The sequence below is a fragment of the Calonectris borealis genome, chromosome 8 (genome assembly GCF_964195595.1).
Source record: "Calonectris borealis chromosome 8, bCalBor7.hap1.2, whole genome shotgun sequence".
Taxonomy (NCBI): Eukaryota; Metazoa; Chordata; class Aves; order Procellariiformes; family Procellariidae; genus Calonectris; species Calonectris borealis.
In genome coordinates, this window is record NC_134319.1 from 18,551,802 (window position 1) to 18,565,992 (window position 14,191).

General features: G+C 39.2%; 1 long non-coding RNA gene across 1 annotated transcript in view; it reads left to right on the forward strand.

Moving 5' to 3' along the window:
- The window catches only part of LOC142084945 (uncharacterized), a 52,730-nt gene extending 40,960 nt beyond the window's left edge, over positions 1 to 11,770 (forward strand). Inside the window, exons 14-17 of the long non-coding RNA XR_012674496.1 lie at positions 1,129 to 1,431; positions 9,184 to 9,340; positions 9,801 to 9,928; positions 11,129 to 11,770. This is a non-coding gene — a long non-coding RNA (uncharacterized LOC142084945). The remainder of the gene's footprint in view (positions 1 to 1,128; positions 1,432 to 9,183; positions 9,341 to 9,800; positions 9,929 to 11,128) is intronic.
- Positions 11,771 to 14,191: the final 2,421 nt, after the last annotated feature.

The following is a 14,191-nucleotide window of genomic DNA, read 5'->3' on the forward strand; positions in this document are numbered from 1 at the left end:
GGAGTGGCCCAAATGTTGGTTATCACTTCCTTTTTCAAGTGGGAAAGGGAGGGATTGTTCCTGGTGGTTAAGGAGCTCGGTAGAACTACTGGGAAATATGTTTGCTGTGGTCAACCTTTTATTCTGTCATCTGACATGCTGGCGAAACAGAGCGTTTGAACAATAGCAGGATGTCTTGAAATTCCTGCTCTTATTTCTTCAGACTTTTTAGCTTCTTATTGAGACTGACATTACACTGCTGTCATTGTTCTAAGTGTCACAAGTTATATCACTATCTCCAGCTGCTTCAGTGTCTCTTGTGTGGAAGTTCTCCATTTTTATCTGTCAAAACTATCAGTCATTCTCCATTTTCCTTATTTAGGGTCTCTCATTGGCTGTGAGCATCACTTGTACCTGCACTGCAAGTATGATGCCAGCTGACACTAGGAGGGAAAGACTTAAATGTTACTACCAGTAAAACTGAGGGCAGATCATATTTATTTCAAGGATGAGCTTACTGCAGAGGAATTATACACTTTTAAAATGTGGATATCTTGGCTGGATGGCTTTTTTAGGAGCATGCTCAACGGAGAGAAGTAGGAGTTAGATTAATGAGTGAGATGCTTGCTGCTGAAAGGAGTAAATACCCATCCCTACCTCTCTCCTACTGTGTCCAAGAGAAGGAAGTTACCCTTCTAATGCGATTTTACTGAATTGGTTTCTACATGTGAAGAAGCAGTGGACACAGCTGGACTGGTGGGTTTCTACAAATGGGCTAAGAGTCAACAGTGATTTTTTTTATTTATTTTTTTTTTTTAACTTGCCAAATTAGAGCCACCAGTTTAGAGGAAGAGCTGCAGCAGGTGATGGAAGAAGAAAAAAAAAATGCTAACTTGATGTGTTGATCCTTCTGGTTGCTTTCATTTGGCTTTGCCTGATACAACTTCTGAGTTTTTATCGGGTCTTTTTATATTGTTTTCTTCCTGATTGACACTCTCAGGTTATTCTAAAACCTTGGATCAAGTAAGGTAGCTAAGATGTAGTAAGCAGATTCTTTCATGTTGGAAATTCAGTGTCAGATTTGCTACATAAAACATCCTCTCATTTCACAGAAGAAATAACACCATCTCTTTCAACATCTTGTTTTAGGCTTCTCAATGTATTTCCTAAAAGACTGATGGACAAGATAATTTGACTGACACCAACCCAGTTCTTCCTGACACCCCACTCGCAAGCAAAATCTGACAGCTACCTTCCAAACATGTCTATGCCTCTGAAGTTCCACTAAATGCTTCTTCTGGGCCCATCTATTCTGTGTGTTGCACCAGTGGTGGCCAAAACCCACAAAGCTGGCATGCCCTGTCTGAAAGTGTGAGTTTTATCTTGCATAATATAGCCATGACTGAGTTATTGGAAGTGAGCGGCACAGAAAAGTCTGCGGGTGACACAAGTGTAAGTCTCATATGTCTGTCTGGTAATTGCAGAGATGTGTTCCATTGGACTACATGATAAAATAACCAAAATGCCTTAGTTTTCTGTTTCTGTAGCACTTTTGAGATTCTCTGTCTCCACTATGGGCTAGTAAGCCAAATACTGATGATGTGAGACAAATGAGGAAAGTCACAGGAAAGTCAGTATTGTTATGAGGACAAAACTAGCTCCCGTGACAAAAGAGCGAGTCACAGTTACCTCTCAGTTGCTTAGGCAGTACAAGCTTGTGTGTGTATATTTCAGTTATTCACTCATTTTGTTTGGTCTTGCCAAGGTAGCCTATTTAATCATGGAAAGTTTTCTAGAACTTTGGGTAAATAGGGGCAGATAAAGTTGCGTAACATTGGGCTTATGGTCAAAACATAAACCAAATTCCAATCTATTTGCTAGTTGGAGAAACTGGGGTTTAGTTTTTAAGTTAAAGAAGTTAATGATTTTTACTTGTATTTTTTTACGATATCCACACCTTGTGATTTCAGCTGAGATTGGAAAGAGGAAGTAAGAAAAAAAAAGTGTGTGTGGGAGCCTTCTCTGGCAATATTTGTTGCCCAGCTTAATCAAAGAATTGGAAGTCTTATGAGAGAAAGATGGAAAGCAAATGTTCTTGAGTGATTTGCAGCTTGATTTTCAAAGCAGCGAGCTATCGATAAGACTATTTTGCTTGCAGTCAGATGTTTATCTGAACTGAAGTGGAATGCTATGCCAATATAAAGATGTTTATTTGCATATGCTTTTTTTTTTTTTTTTTTTTTTTTTTAAGTTTTCTCTGGGAGTTCATTTCTGAAGTTATTGACTTCCTGGTAAATCACATTCTTTCCTTGCACTAAGCTAGGAAGCAATCAAGTCTCCAGTGCTCAATTTGGCGATGTGTTTATTTTGCCCTTTTGAAAGCACATTTTTGTACATTTTTATCTCCTTCAAAAGTAGGTACATTAAAGAAAGGGTCAGGGGATGATGACTGTACTTCACAAAAGAAACAGTCATGCGGAGTTGCAAGAATTTATTGAGGTCAATGCTGACAAGAAACTGATAGAGTAGGTTGAACAGTCTACTGATTTTTCAGTATATTTTGTCCAGTGCTCTAATGAAATTAGTGTCACCATTTTCTGAATGTTATATGTACTCTCTATCTTTCTCTGTGTGCTCTCTATCTTTTTTTTTCATCAGGACACTGTTAACCTTACTTCTTCCCTCACCTAGCAGGTTTCAAATGTACGTAACTAGGCAATTCATCAAATTTTTTGCCTTTAACACAACCTTTTGCTGATATGCATGTGTATCTCCTGATCTCACTGTATATTGCCAAATTAAAAAATTGAGGAAACCAAGCTGAGAGAGGAAAAAATTGCAATAGCAGAAGTTCTTTTCCCTAACTTTTCCCCTACGACTGTGTGGTTTTTTTGGACATGGATGTTATAATTAAATGAATTTAACATAGAAAGTTCCTAGTACACAAGGCTTACATTAGAAAACTCAGGTGTTTCGGTATCACCTTGCTAAAAGGTGCACCTTCTTTCATTTGCAGCAGTCTTAGCCTTGTAGACATCTTCTCTCCCACTCCCTTCACAGTGCCAAGAGTTGCAAGTGTCATTATTAGATATTATGAAGTTTCTGCACTTCTGCTCCAGCCCATATCAGTCTTTCTCTCATTTCTCCTCTGTGTTGGAATCAGCTCTGGTGTGTCTGTGAGCTAGCTACTTGCATGCAGCCTTACATTGCTTTTCTTTCAGCTCCCCAGTGCTGCTTTACCACCTGGGGGAACTGATGCTTCAGAACCAACAGTTCTTCAGCCGGCACAGGGACATGTACTGAAGAAGAGCTTGTCTGTGAACTCCCTAGAGCATTACAAGGGTTCATAGACTTTCAGTCCCATACTCAGGCAGTGATCTGCAGTGTTCCTTTGCCATTAGCTGCATGTGCACAGATGTGTTGGCCACTGCAAGAGATGATCCTCACTTTCAACGCTTACTTCCTAAGCACTATCAGTCATCAGAAAGACTGCATGTCTGCTTGATTTTAATAATGGACAAAACCCTTGTCCCTGCACATTACTAAGATTTCACTGTCTCATTCAGTTGGACTGGGCTTGCTCATTATTGCCTTGCTGGGTTTCAGGCCTAGCATGTTCCTGGATGTCTGTGTACAAAAACCTCCAGTTCTGAACTTGACTCCTGGAGTCACAGTTCAATCGCTCTGGTGAGGTTCCATCGTGGGAGCGTCCTGGAGCACAAGATGTTTGAGATCTCAGTGCTGTTCCTGTTCTCCTTCAAGGCACCAGCATTTTAGCCAACATAAATCTTTGGGAGTTTGGCCTCATGTGCTGCTGAGTAGACCATCCAGGGTATCCCCATTCCCCAGCATGCCTTATTCATGACTGCATCCCCACAAACACCTCTACAGCTCTTTTGAAGGCGACTACATGGTATAAGGTATATGAGATGAAAAATGTGTTATGCTTACTGTCACTCAGAGCAGTGATGCTATAATCATTAGCTCTTCTGGTATGGAGCATGGTAAATACATGGCTGCTAGTGCTGGGTGATTTTGGTATTCATATTAATGGTGACTCCTGTGTTTTGGCTGGAATTTCATAGTTGCATAAGCATGAGTGTACTACATGGCTCCTGACTCACATAAGGACAGCCTGGTCCTAGCTTGGGAGAGGATTAAAAGGGAAGAATAATGACATGGCAGAGGAAGAACTGGAAAAAGGATGTGTAAAAACACATTTGTTGTAAGGTCAAACGTAATCTTCTGCAGATGAAACTTCAATCCATTTATTACTCAAGGTGGGATTTTGGCTGCCTTTCTTGGATTCTGTAATTTATTGTGTCTCATTAAACAACTTAAATCAGGAAAACTAATCCTTGAATAAGTTAGTGTCTGCGTAATCGCAAACACTGATTTATTTTCAAATGCCTCTGTGAGGTGAATAACTTGTGTAACCCTCATCTCATTCTCTAGTGCTAAGACTTTATGCTCAAAAGTGTCTACAACATTTTTTGGTGCCCAGCAATATCACTGTACCTGAGAGACTGTCTGATCTTGAGCCAGAGCTGTAATGACCAAGCAGTCTAGTCATCACAAAGTGTGACAATGTGGTTTGACCCTTTCCCAGCAAAATAGCCATTGCAGTCAATCTGTGCAAAGATCAGCTGTAGTCTGAATGCACAGTAGGCACAGAGTTTCTCAGGAGACCTGGTTTACCTGTGCATAGCAGAAGTGCATAAATAAGTCCATCCCTGGAGAAAGAAGGCCACCAAAATGACTTGTGGGTTGGATGCATTGTTCTAATGAATTATCTTGCTGAGCTACCTCTCTGTTAGCACAGATTTTGGGAAAAAAAAAAAAGATCCAGTTTTGACAACAAAAATGGCTCACTGACAAAGACATCTCAACATAACACACCATGGTAAACTAGTGTCCTTTACTGTTTAAAATATGCATCTTCTTTCATACCAGAATTCATCTAGCTTTTTCTGGATACTAGATTTTGTTATACTTTCCTCCATCAGAGAGCTGTATTTCAAATATAGGTATTTTTTCTAGATCATTACTAGCACCAGATGCATTTTTAATAACTATGCATAAACACAGTGTGATCCAGAAGTCTGTCAATGGAAACTCCTTTAAGGAAGGAGGAAAATGTCCAGTTTTTTTATATCCTTCTTGAAAAGTCACCAGAACTAGGCAGTGCAAATGACCAGTGACTTCATCAAAGCCATAGCCACTTTTGAGCATAATGAAATGATTCCTTATCCCTTAAGACTTTTACAGTCAGAGTAACTGTAACAGAAACACACCACTGAAACATGGCAGGGAAATGAACCTCATGGAGAAATGGACTGGAGCATTTTAACGAACTGTGCTCCCATCAGTCTCTTCCATACACAGTATATACAGAGCCTCGAGTCCTCCCAGTGCAGGTGACTAGATAAGCATGCCTTTTCAGAAGATGGCTCCAGGAGGGAGAAAAGGTGGTGTTCACTTCTTGTATAGCAATCAAGGGAGATGGCAGTGGCCGCCCCCTTGAAGGTGAGTCTGCTGGGTTGCAAGAATAGAAAAGACATGGAGTCAGAAGAGGAGCAAGCAAAGGAGTGTGACTTCCTCAGAAGTTAGGCTACTTAGTGGGAGGGGGAAGAAAATAGGACAGGTTTTTATATCCAGTAACTTCTCAGTAAAACAATTCCACAGTAAAACTCTGGATAAAGTTTTGCTGTTTTGAAAATGTGCCTGAAGTAGTAATTGAAATTTCCCATGTTGTAACAAAGGATGCAATAGTTTCACTAGAACAGGTCACATGCTGGAGTTACGCAGTCTGAGCATTGCAAGGCAGTCTAATTGCTGCCATTCCTGCAAGGCAGAAGTGAGAAAAACATTGTTCATTTAGGCTTTTTGGGCTATGGCTTTTAGTTCCAAAGCATTGAATCGGAAGGATACTTGTTAATGAAGAAATGTTGATACATACGTTCAATTAACAGCCTGGTAAGACAAAGCATGAAACCTTTCTCCTTGTTTATTCTTCTTAATGCATAAAACCATCAGGATGCAACGTGCCTGAGGAAGAAGGCAGAGTCTGCTCTGAGGGACTTGCAGTGCTGAGACCTGTTCCTGCAATAGTCCATATCTATTCATCAAATGGGGAAAAACTCCCTGTGTCAGAGATATTATCTGCATTAGTCATCAGTATATGTAGTGTTTGCACAATCAGGCCATCAGTAGAGGATCTCGACTGGAGATTTGGGGGAGAGCTACTGTCTTTACATTGCTCTATGAGATGAGTGTTAACTTCCTCTGAATTCAAATTTACATTAATGATAACCTGATTTCTAATAATATGCTGACCTCAATCTCATTTTGATTTATGTTTTATTTTTTACTTTTGTACATCAGCTCAGTAATGACAATACAGCTTCATTTCTCATTCCATTCAGTTGCTGACTCGTTCCTACCACAATATCTGTTTCCAGGGGGTGTTTCTTTAGCATCTAAGGTCAGACAGGCTTGGGTACTTTCAGACGAGCATGGATGAAGATTTTGATGGGAATTCGTTTAGGAAAAAAGACAGAGCAGAGCAAAATGCAGATTTGAGATACGCTAAGCATGCAACGTTCTTTCGCAGGACTCAGAAATTGTAGAATACAACACAAAGGTTTACTGGTAATTTCTGCAGGAAAGGTCTGCACAGCAAAACGTCCTTCTGTGCAGAGAACCACCAGCTAGCTCTGAATGACTCTTGCTGCAGGTCCAGTGTCTCTGAATGGCTGTTGCTCTGCCTGATAAGGCTGCCCCCCGATCAGCTGAGAGACTTACCCAGCACCATCCCGGTCCTGGGTCAGTGCTCCTTCAGTATCTCTGTACAGCCGGTATTGTGCTGTGTAGACATACTCCTGGTGATCCAGCTGTCAGTGCTGATGCTGATTTAGGGACAAGAGATCAACTCTTGCATATTAAGCCCAGAGGCTCACTTCTACCTTTGTGACTATGACTGACTCGCATGAACCTGACTGAGTTACTCATGCTCTGCCTGGAGAAACTAGTCTGGTCCTATCTAGGTTTAAAAGTCCTTTCTTCTTTTTAAATTGATATTGTTTGCCATATTTCCAGGTTTGATCACTCTTGCAGCAAGTAATTTATGCAGTTCAGAGTGATTTATTTTTTATCTTTGGTGAACCAAAATTTTCTAAAAAACCCTTCACTCGAGGTCGAATGAAAAATTCTGTCAGACTTAAAACAAGATATTTCTCCTTTGTTTTTATAGGGTTTGAAACATTTTTTCCTTTTTAATATAATTGAACTACATCCTATAATAGTATGATTTATTTCCTGGACTGGTTCTTTTTATAGTTTTTTTCCCCCAGTAAAAATAATTCACTGAAATAGGATTGTTTTTCTGCATCGCTATAATTTTGTAGTACTATAAGGAAGCCATTTTGATCACTTAGTTCCTCCTTATGCCAAACAAGGATAATATTCCACAGCCGAAGAATAAGATAAGTCCTAATTCATTGATAGCTGTAGCATATTTCAGAAATGTGTCGTATTCCCAGGAATATTCTCAATTGCGTAGATCTGCAAGGGAATATTCAGAGTTAATACTAAAGGACACTAAACAAGAGCATAATTTTGTGTTGGCAATAAAGGCTAAGTGCATGGCACTTTCTGCCAATGCTTTAATTTCACAAATCCTTGGTCTGGAGATCTTTCTAGTTCTAAATTTCTGAAGGATGACTAGGATTTTAGCTGACTGACTTCTATTTGACTTTAATGGGAGATCTGCGTTTTAAAACACCATGTGATATCTTGAAAAGTTCTCATAATGTCCAGACTAGCATTATTTTAAATCTGTCCTTGGCAATGGCAAATGATGTTATTAATATTCAGTTGTTGCAAGATGGATTCAAACAAGGGGGGGTGGGGGATGTTCTTTGGCATGGTTCTTGGTTGTTAAGAAAGTAATAAACCTTCCTTGTCTCCGATTTTATAACGGACAATAACCATTAACTGATCAACAGAAGAGATGTCAGGTGTGGAATCAATGCTGATAGAAAAATATTTCATCTGTTTACATTTACGAAGGATCACTGATAAAACCTTTGATCCCATTAAGGATATAAACTCTTCACATATAGTCGATGACAAGTCTGATGAGCTAGCTGAGCTCCACCAGCCTCGCTGTGCTTAGTGAATGTTCAGCTAAAAAGGGATCAAATTGACTCACGAATTTCAAGATTCCTAGGAAATTACCATTGTGAGGTGACCCAGTTTTTTGATTAGTGTCATGAAAAGACAGGTCTCACTGAGAAATAAACGTAATAATGTCAACCATGTGCTTAAGTTCTTCTCTCCATTATACACATTCGCTTTCAAATTGTTTTGTCATTTTAGCATAAACTGTATCACTTGCTTTCATCTGAGAAACACAAGCTTAGCATAGTTCTGTGCAGAAATCAAAGATGAGCATGGAAAAAAGGCCCCTCTTTGCCTATTGAATCATTGATCAGACAAGCACAGCAGATATTTGCATGGATCCTTAGTAGTTAGGTCTCAGTAGCTGCCTTAGATAATTGTTGGAAGGGAAAGAAGAAAAGAGCAGCAAACTTAGATATTTCATCCATCTGTTTTTCCCAGTAATTGCAGACCTTCTTATACGTTGCCCTCTCACATCTATCCTTCTTCAAGTACAGGGGGGTCACCAATTGATGTTGATACTGTTATCCCTTTGGAACCATATAGTTTAAACCAGGAACAGGAAATAATGAAATGAACTGCCTTCCCTTGTTAACAAATGAGCATGTTAAGGGAGAATTGGCTGGACCAGGAGGAGATTGAGAAAGAGAGGGGGAATCAAAGCGAAGGTTCAGAAGTGCCATCAAATCTGAATTGCAGTGGAACTGATTTCACACTGTATTATTCTCTCCTCAGAAAGCCATTTGACTGAATTGGAAAATACACATGCAAATACTGTGAACTCTAAAAGATTTAGGAGGTCTTCACAATAAGCAGGCTATGGTCACTCACTGGCTGTTGGTTGGAACCATAATGTTCCCACCTTCCTATGTCACTGAGGGCTCATCAGTCCCTTTCAATTGTTGGGATGCAACCATCCCTTCCTCCATTTCTTACCCCATGTCTGTGACATTTTTTGATCATCTCTTCCAGTGTTTTCAGCTCTTCCAGCTCTCTTTTCTCTGTTCTTGTTTCCCTGTACAGGTGCAGAGAACTTTCTGTGCTGCAAAGAGGCCCGCAGCACAACCAAAGGATGTGAGGAAAACTGCCTCTACGAGGAGGACATCAGTTCTTTTCCCTTCCCGCTGAACATCCTGTGTGCTCCCCTCAGGACTCATGACAGCTCAGTGGAGAAGAGCTGGTGAGTACGGCCAGATAAAGCAAAGCAGATTTGCCTTAGTAAGAGCTGGGTGGGAAAGTCATCCTTGGCTCATGGGCTTATGATCATCACAAATAGCTTTACTGCAAAAACAGAAGCAACACAATTTTGTATTTTTCTGTTAAGAAGACTTAAAAGTCAGATGAGTTGGAAAAAGGGGAAGAAAATCTCTCTAGGTTTGGTAAGTGAAAACAAAAGGAGAGAATATAATAATGTACAATCACAGCTCTTCCTCAGTGTGGCAGCAGCATCTGTTAAAAAATGCAGGACACTTAAAACTGGCAAGGAGCTCTGAAACCCTGGTTGAGCTGCAAAACTGGACTGTGTCAGAGAGATGATGGCTTCAGTCTGTTGGGATAAAGTTTCCCATTAAGTGCTGAAGTACCAGTGCCTGTGGACTCTGTTTTTTCCCCCTTCTCTCTTTCCTCTGCTTTTTCTACAGTGCTTGCCGGTTATGTTAAAAAATAATGCTCAGTCCTCTGAGGTACCCATTGGCCTTGACCGGTGTTTTAAGCCACCTGTTGATGGGCTGTAGTGGAAAAAGCAGTTGCCACTGGAGGTGAACACAAGGTGAGATAAAAACTGAACAAAAATATGGCATTGTTCTTTTTAAACTGCAAATTCAAGTCCAAGGTGTGAACAGCATAACCTTCAAATAATAAATGTGCAGACAAATCTTTCAGATGCACTGTGAGAGCTATTTTGGAAGATATAACCGCAAGCTGCGTGAGTTAGATGTAGTGATTGCATAGATGTAGGCTGCCCCAGCTACACGTCTTTTCAAAACCAAAGCAGAGCATTTCATGAAGAACGCTGTTATCTTTTCACTGCCTAAGTTAATTTTGCTTTCTGAGGCTCTCCCAATGTCTCAGCTCACAGGAGGGTATGTCAGGAAGAATTTTCAATTCTTCCTATGGTACGTGCTTTTGGTGGAGATTTTCTCTTTTTTCCTTACAGAAATTAAGCAGCTCATTTTTGTATGGTGTAATTTGTGTGGCAGAGGTTGAGGTGGGAGGAAAGGAATTCCAAAGGAAATAACACCCTCTTCATAATAAGCATTAGCCAAACAGGCTCAGCTACCACTGGTACAAAGAATCTCTGCTGGTTAAACTGCCTACATTTCTCTCTTAAGTAAACAGTAGAATAGCCAAGTAGAAATCATTCCCCAGATGTTACAAGTGCTCTGAAATCTGTTTGAAACTATCTAAATACTTTACACTTATAAATTCATATCTTGATCCCAGAAGAGGATCCAGTGCGCTCACCATGGACTAATAAACATTTTAGAAAAGTTACATTACTTAGAGATATTTAAGTATCATACAAATATGTGTAAAGTGTAGACACTCCCCAGCATAAAACCCAACCTGCAAAGATCTTCGCTTATTTAATTGCAATTTGGTTCAGCCATTTAATAAAGAGGATTATTTTTTAACCTCTCCAATTCCAAACAGAACTTCAGATTCTGTTAGAACAGAGTGTAGGAAGAGAAATCTTAAACAGGGGCATTTAGTCACCTGCAGAGCGAGAGAGATAGAAAAGGAAAATGGTTTTACTGCCTTCTAGATCAGTTTGTAGGCAATTTGTGTTTGAATTCCTCTTAAATCAATTTCTGCATAATATTAGTGGTCTGAAATGATGCAAAATGGTATCGGAAACTAGTCTCCTTTTGCAGCACAGAGAAATCCTCTCCCTGAGTCCTTGTTATTCTTTAAGTCATCTGTTTTCTCTTCATTTATTCTTTCATGTTGTGCTCTGCCTTCTGACAAGTGAAACATGAGCAGGAAGTGGGAAGGAGCAAGCTTTGTCTCTCTACTGCCAGTGTTCTTCATACATTTGTGAAGAAGCAGACCCACATCATAAAACCAACTGAAAGCCACGGAGGTACCTCTCTAAAAAATGTAATGGACTGTACTGAAAGCCTAACTTTGACTGATGTGAGGTTTGGGACTTTATCCAGGTAAGAATTCATGCAGCAATGAGCACAGATAAGGCAGATGACCCAGAGTAGGGCCAAACTGTTTACCAGCAGATGTGTTTTTGAAAATCTTCCTTAACTGGTCATGGCAGCGGAAAATACCCTGCTGTTAAACGCATCTGCAATCCACTGCGCTCCCAATCCACCTACAAAAATTCTGACCTTTAAAGAAATGATGGAGAAGCTGGTGATTTTTTCCATGGCATTGAAGCTCAGTCTATTTTAGGCTCCAAGGCAATTGCAGCCCTTTTTGCTCCCTATTTCACATCACTTTTAAGTCTTGTTCTGGCCACTATGAACCCTTCAGCACTTCTCCCTGTGCAATCACTCGAGTCAAGATCTGTGATTTGTGATTTGCAGATGACATGTACATTTCTTGGCTGATGGCTGTTAAAGCAGTTTGCAAACCTAAGGCAATAAACTGCAGGGATGCAGTTGGAGCTCTCCATTGCCACACTAAATTGCCATTCTCATGCAAATGAATAACAAGTTTCTCATTATTAAGATTGAAAATAAACTGTTGTACATTTCCAATGTTGTGAATTTCTGCATTAATATTTTAATGAAATCGTTTTGTCAATTTCCATTATATACCTCCTGTAGACGGAAACATCATATTTAACTAGTCTGTGTATCAAAATTGGTAATGCAACTTGCTGTATAGGAAAAAGAAAAAACTGAACAGTTTCTGCATTCACCAAATGTAAATCCTTTAATCCCTTCGGTATGGAAATCTATTACTGAGCTGTAGAACACGGTAACAGTTCCTAAAGTGTTAACACAATTATTTATACATTTCTGATCATCTTTCATTTAAATATTTATAAAATACATACTGGCAAGTATGTACCTTTTAGAAAACTCAGTTTCTATGTCATTTTCTTAAAATATTCGCTTCTGTTCCTCTTAAGAGGATACCTAAAAGAAAACCTGCTGGATTTTGTTTTAAGTGACACTATAAATGTACAAACAAAATGTAATCTTAAACAGAAAATAACATGATTACCATCAGAAGGATTACTGCAGTTCATTGTTCAGAGAGCAGGAAACACAAAATGATTGTTTCAAATACTCAGTCTTAGCTTGCAAAAAACAAATGTATTGAAGTGCTTCAGTCTTAATGTGCAGCCTAAAGTCTACATATTGTATAAACTCCTAATCCTGTCAAAATGCAAGTCTGAAGATTAGCAGAATGTATAATAAATGTGTCTATGTCATTACACATAAAAATAGTATTGCTAAATCAAGTGTGGCCCTTTATAAATGTAAAAAAGCCCAACTTAAGCAGATTTGCACTTTATAATTCTACAGCTCTGAGGAGAAAAAAGCAAGATTGACTAAAACAGATTCCCCATTTCTCTGATATAAATCAGTTTGCACACACACAAAAAAAGCCATTGGCATAGATTTCTTTAGCAAATAACAATATTTATTGAGATTTCTTGTACATTTAATTATTAATGTCAGATGTGTTACAGTATTTCTCTGAGGTTGCTATTACTGACCCTGTACCTGTTGGGGTTTTTCCCCGTCATATTATTTCCTCTACAACCATGAAAGCATAACACTTACCAATTATTTTGTGTGACAGAGTCAAAAAGACTTATGGTTTCATTGTCTGTCACTAGGTCTCTTATTTGTCAGCATTTCAGGGCTTGACTGACTGTCGTCCTACAAAATATTGTTTAGTTTAATCATTTTATAGTTAGTACATTTGGTACATTAATGATAAATGTATACAGAACTACCATTTCTTAATGCATTAAAATGAGTCTTGTAGAAATGTGCAATGAAGCTAGAAGAAAATATAAACCACATATACAGTTCTTTGTTCAGCAGTAGATATAACCTAGACCCAGTAGTGCTACCCTTATAAGGTGTGGTGATTTGGACTGTTAAGGTAGAATATTACAGGCACCTTCGTATACAAAGGATCTTGTATTATATTAATCTGTTTCCCTTAATGAGATAGCATAACAAGAATACTAGAGAAAGGTCAAATTACAAACCTGCTCTGTTGTATATATTATAAATATGAAGAATAGTAGGAATAATGTATGAACCTGCACCTTTTACTGAGTTGTGACACTTTTGCATGATCTAAAATGGAAAATAAGCTAATAATCATCTTGTTGGTGGAAAAATTATTTTCAGACAGTCTTTTTCCTCCCACACCTTTTAAATAAACCAGCCAACCAGAGAACTCAGAATGACTGAAGTCAGTAGAAAGCTGCAAGATGCAGCACTATTGAACTTCGTAGTAAAACTCTCTCTGACTTCAGTAGAGGCAAATTTCTCCCCAACATTATTAAAGGTGCCTGGAGAGTGTGCGTCACCAACTTAAGAAATTTTAAGGAGGTATTTCACACTGCTTGAAAATCATATCTTCCAGACATGTCTTATCCAGATGCTGAGATGTAAAAATAGCTGGTATAACAAGCATTAAAATAGGGCAGCTCCTGTTCCTTAATGATGAAAATAGCTCTGCTCCACCCTTTGTGATCAGCTGGCACGTTGTACCCGTTTTGCACGTTCTTAAGTGTACTGATCCAGATTCTGAAGGTCTTGCATGCACAGCAACCCTCCAGACATTGAGGACAGCGGGAGCTCTGCTAGAGTCAAGCCCTCAGGACTAGGCATAGAATTTCCTCTTAGGCTCATTATTTCTTTCACTTGAAGAACTAAAAGTGACCGAAAGAACTAACTTTATCATTTATAGCAGGAAATGAAATGTCCTGGTAATCTAAGTCTTTCACTAAATCAGGAGCATCTCTAGCATTGAGTATCTTGGACAGAGACTATTAACATATTTATTGGGCAGGACTGTGTGTGAGTCTGACACATATAGGCACTGG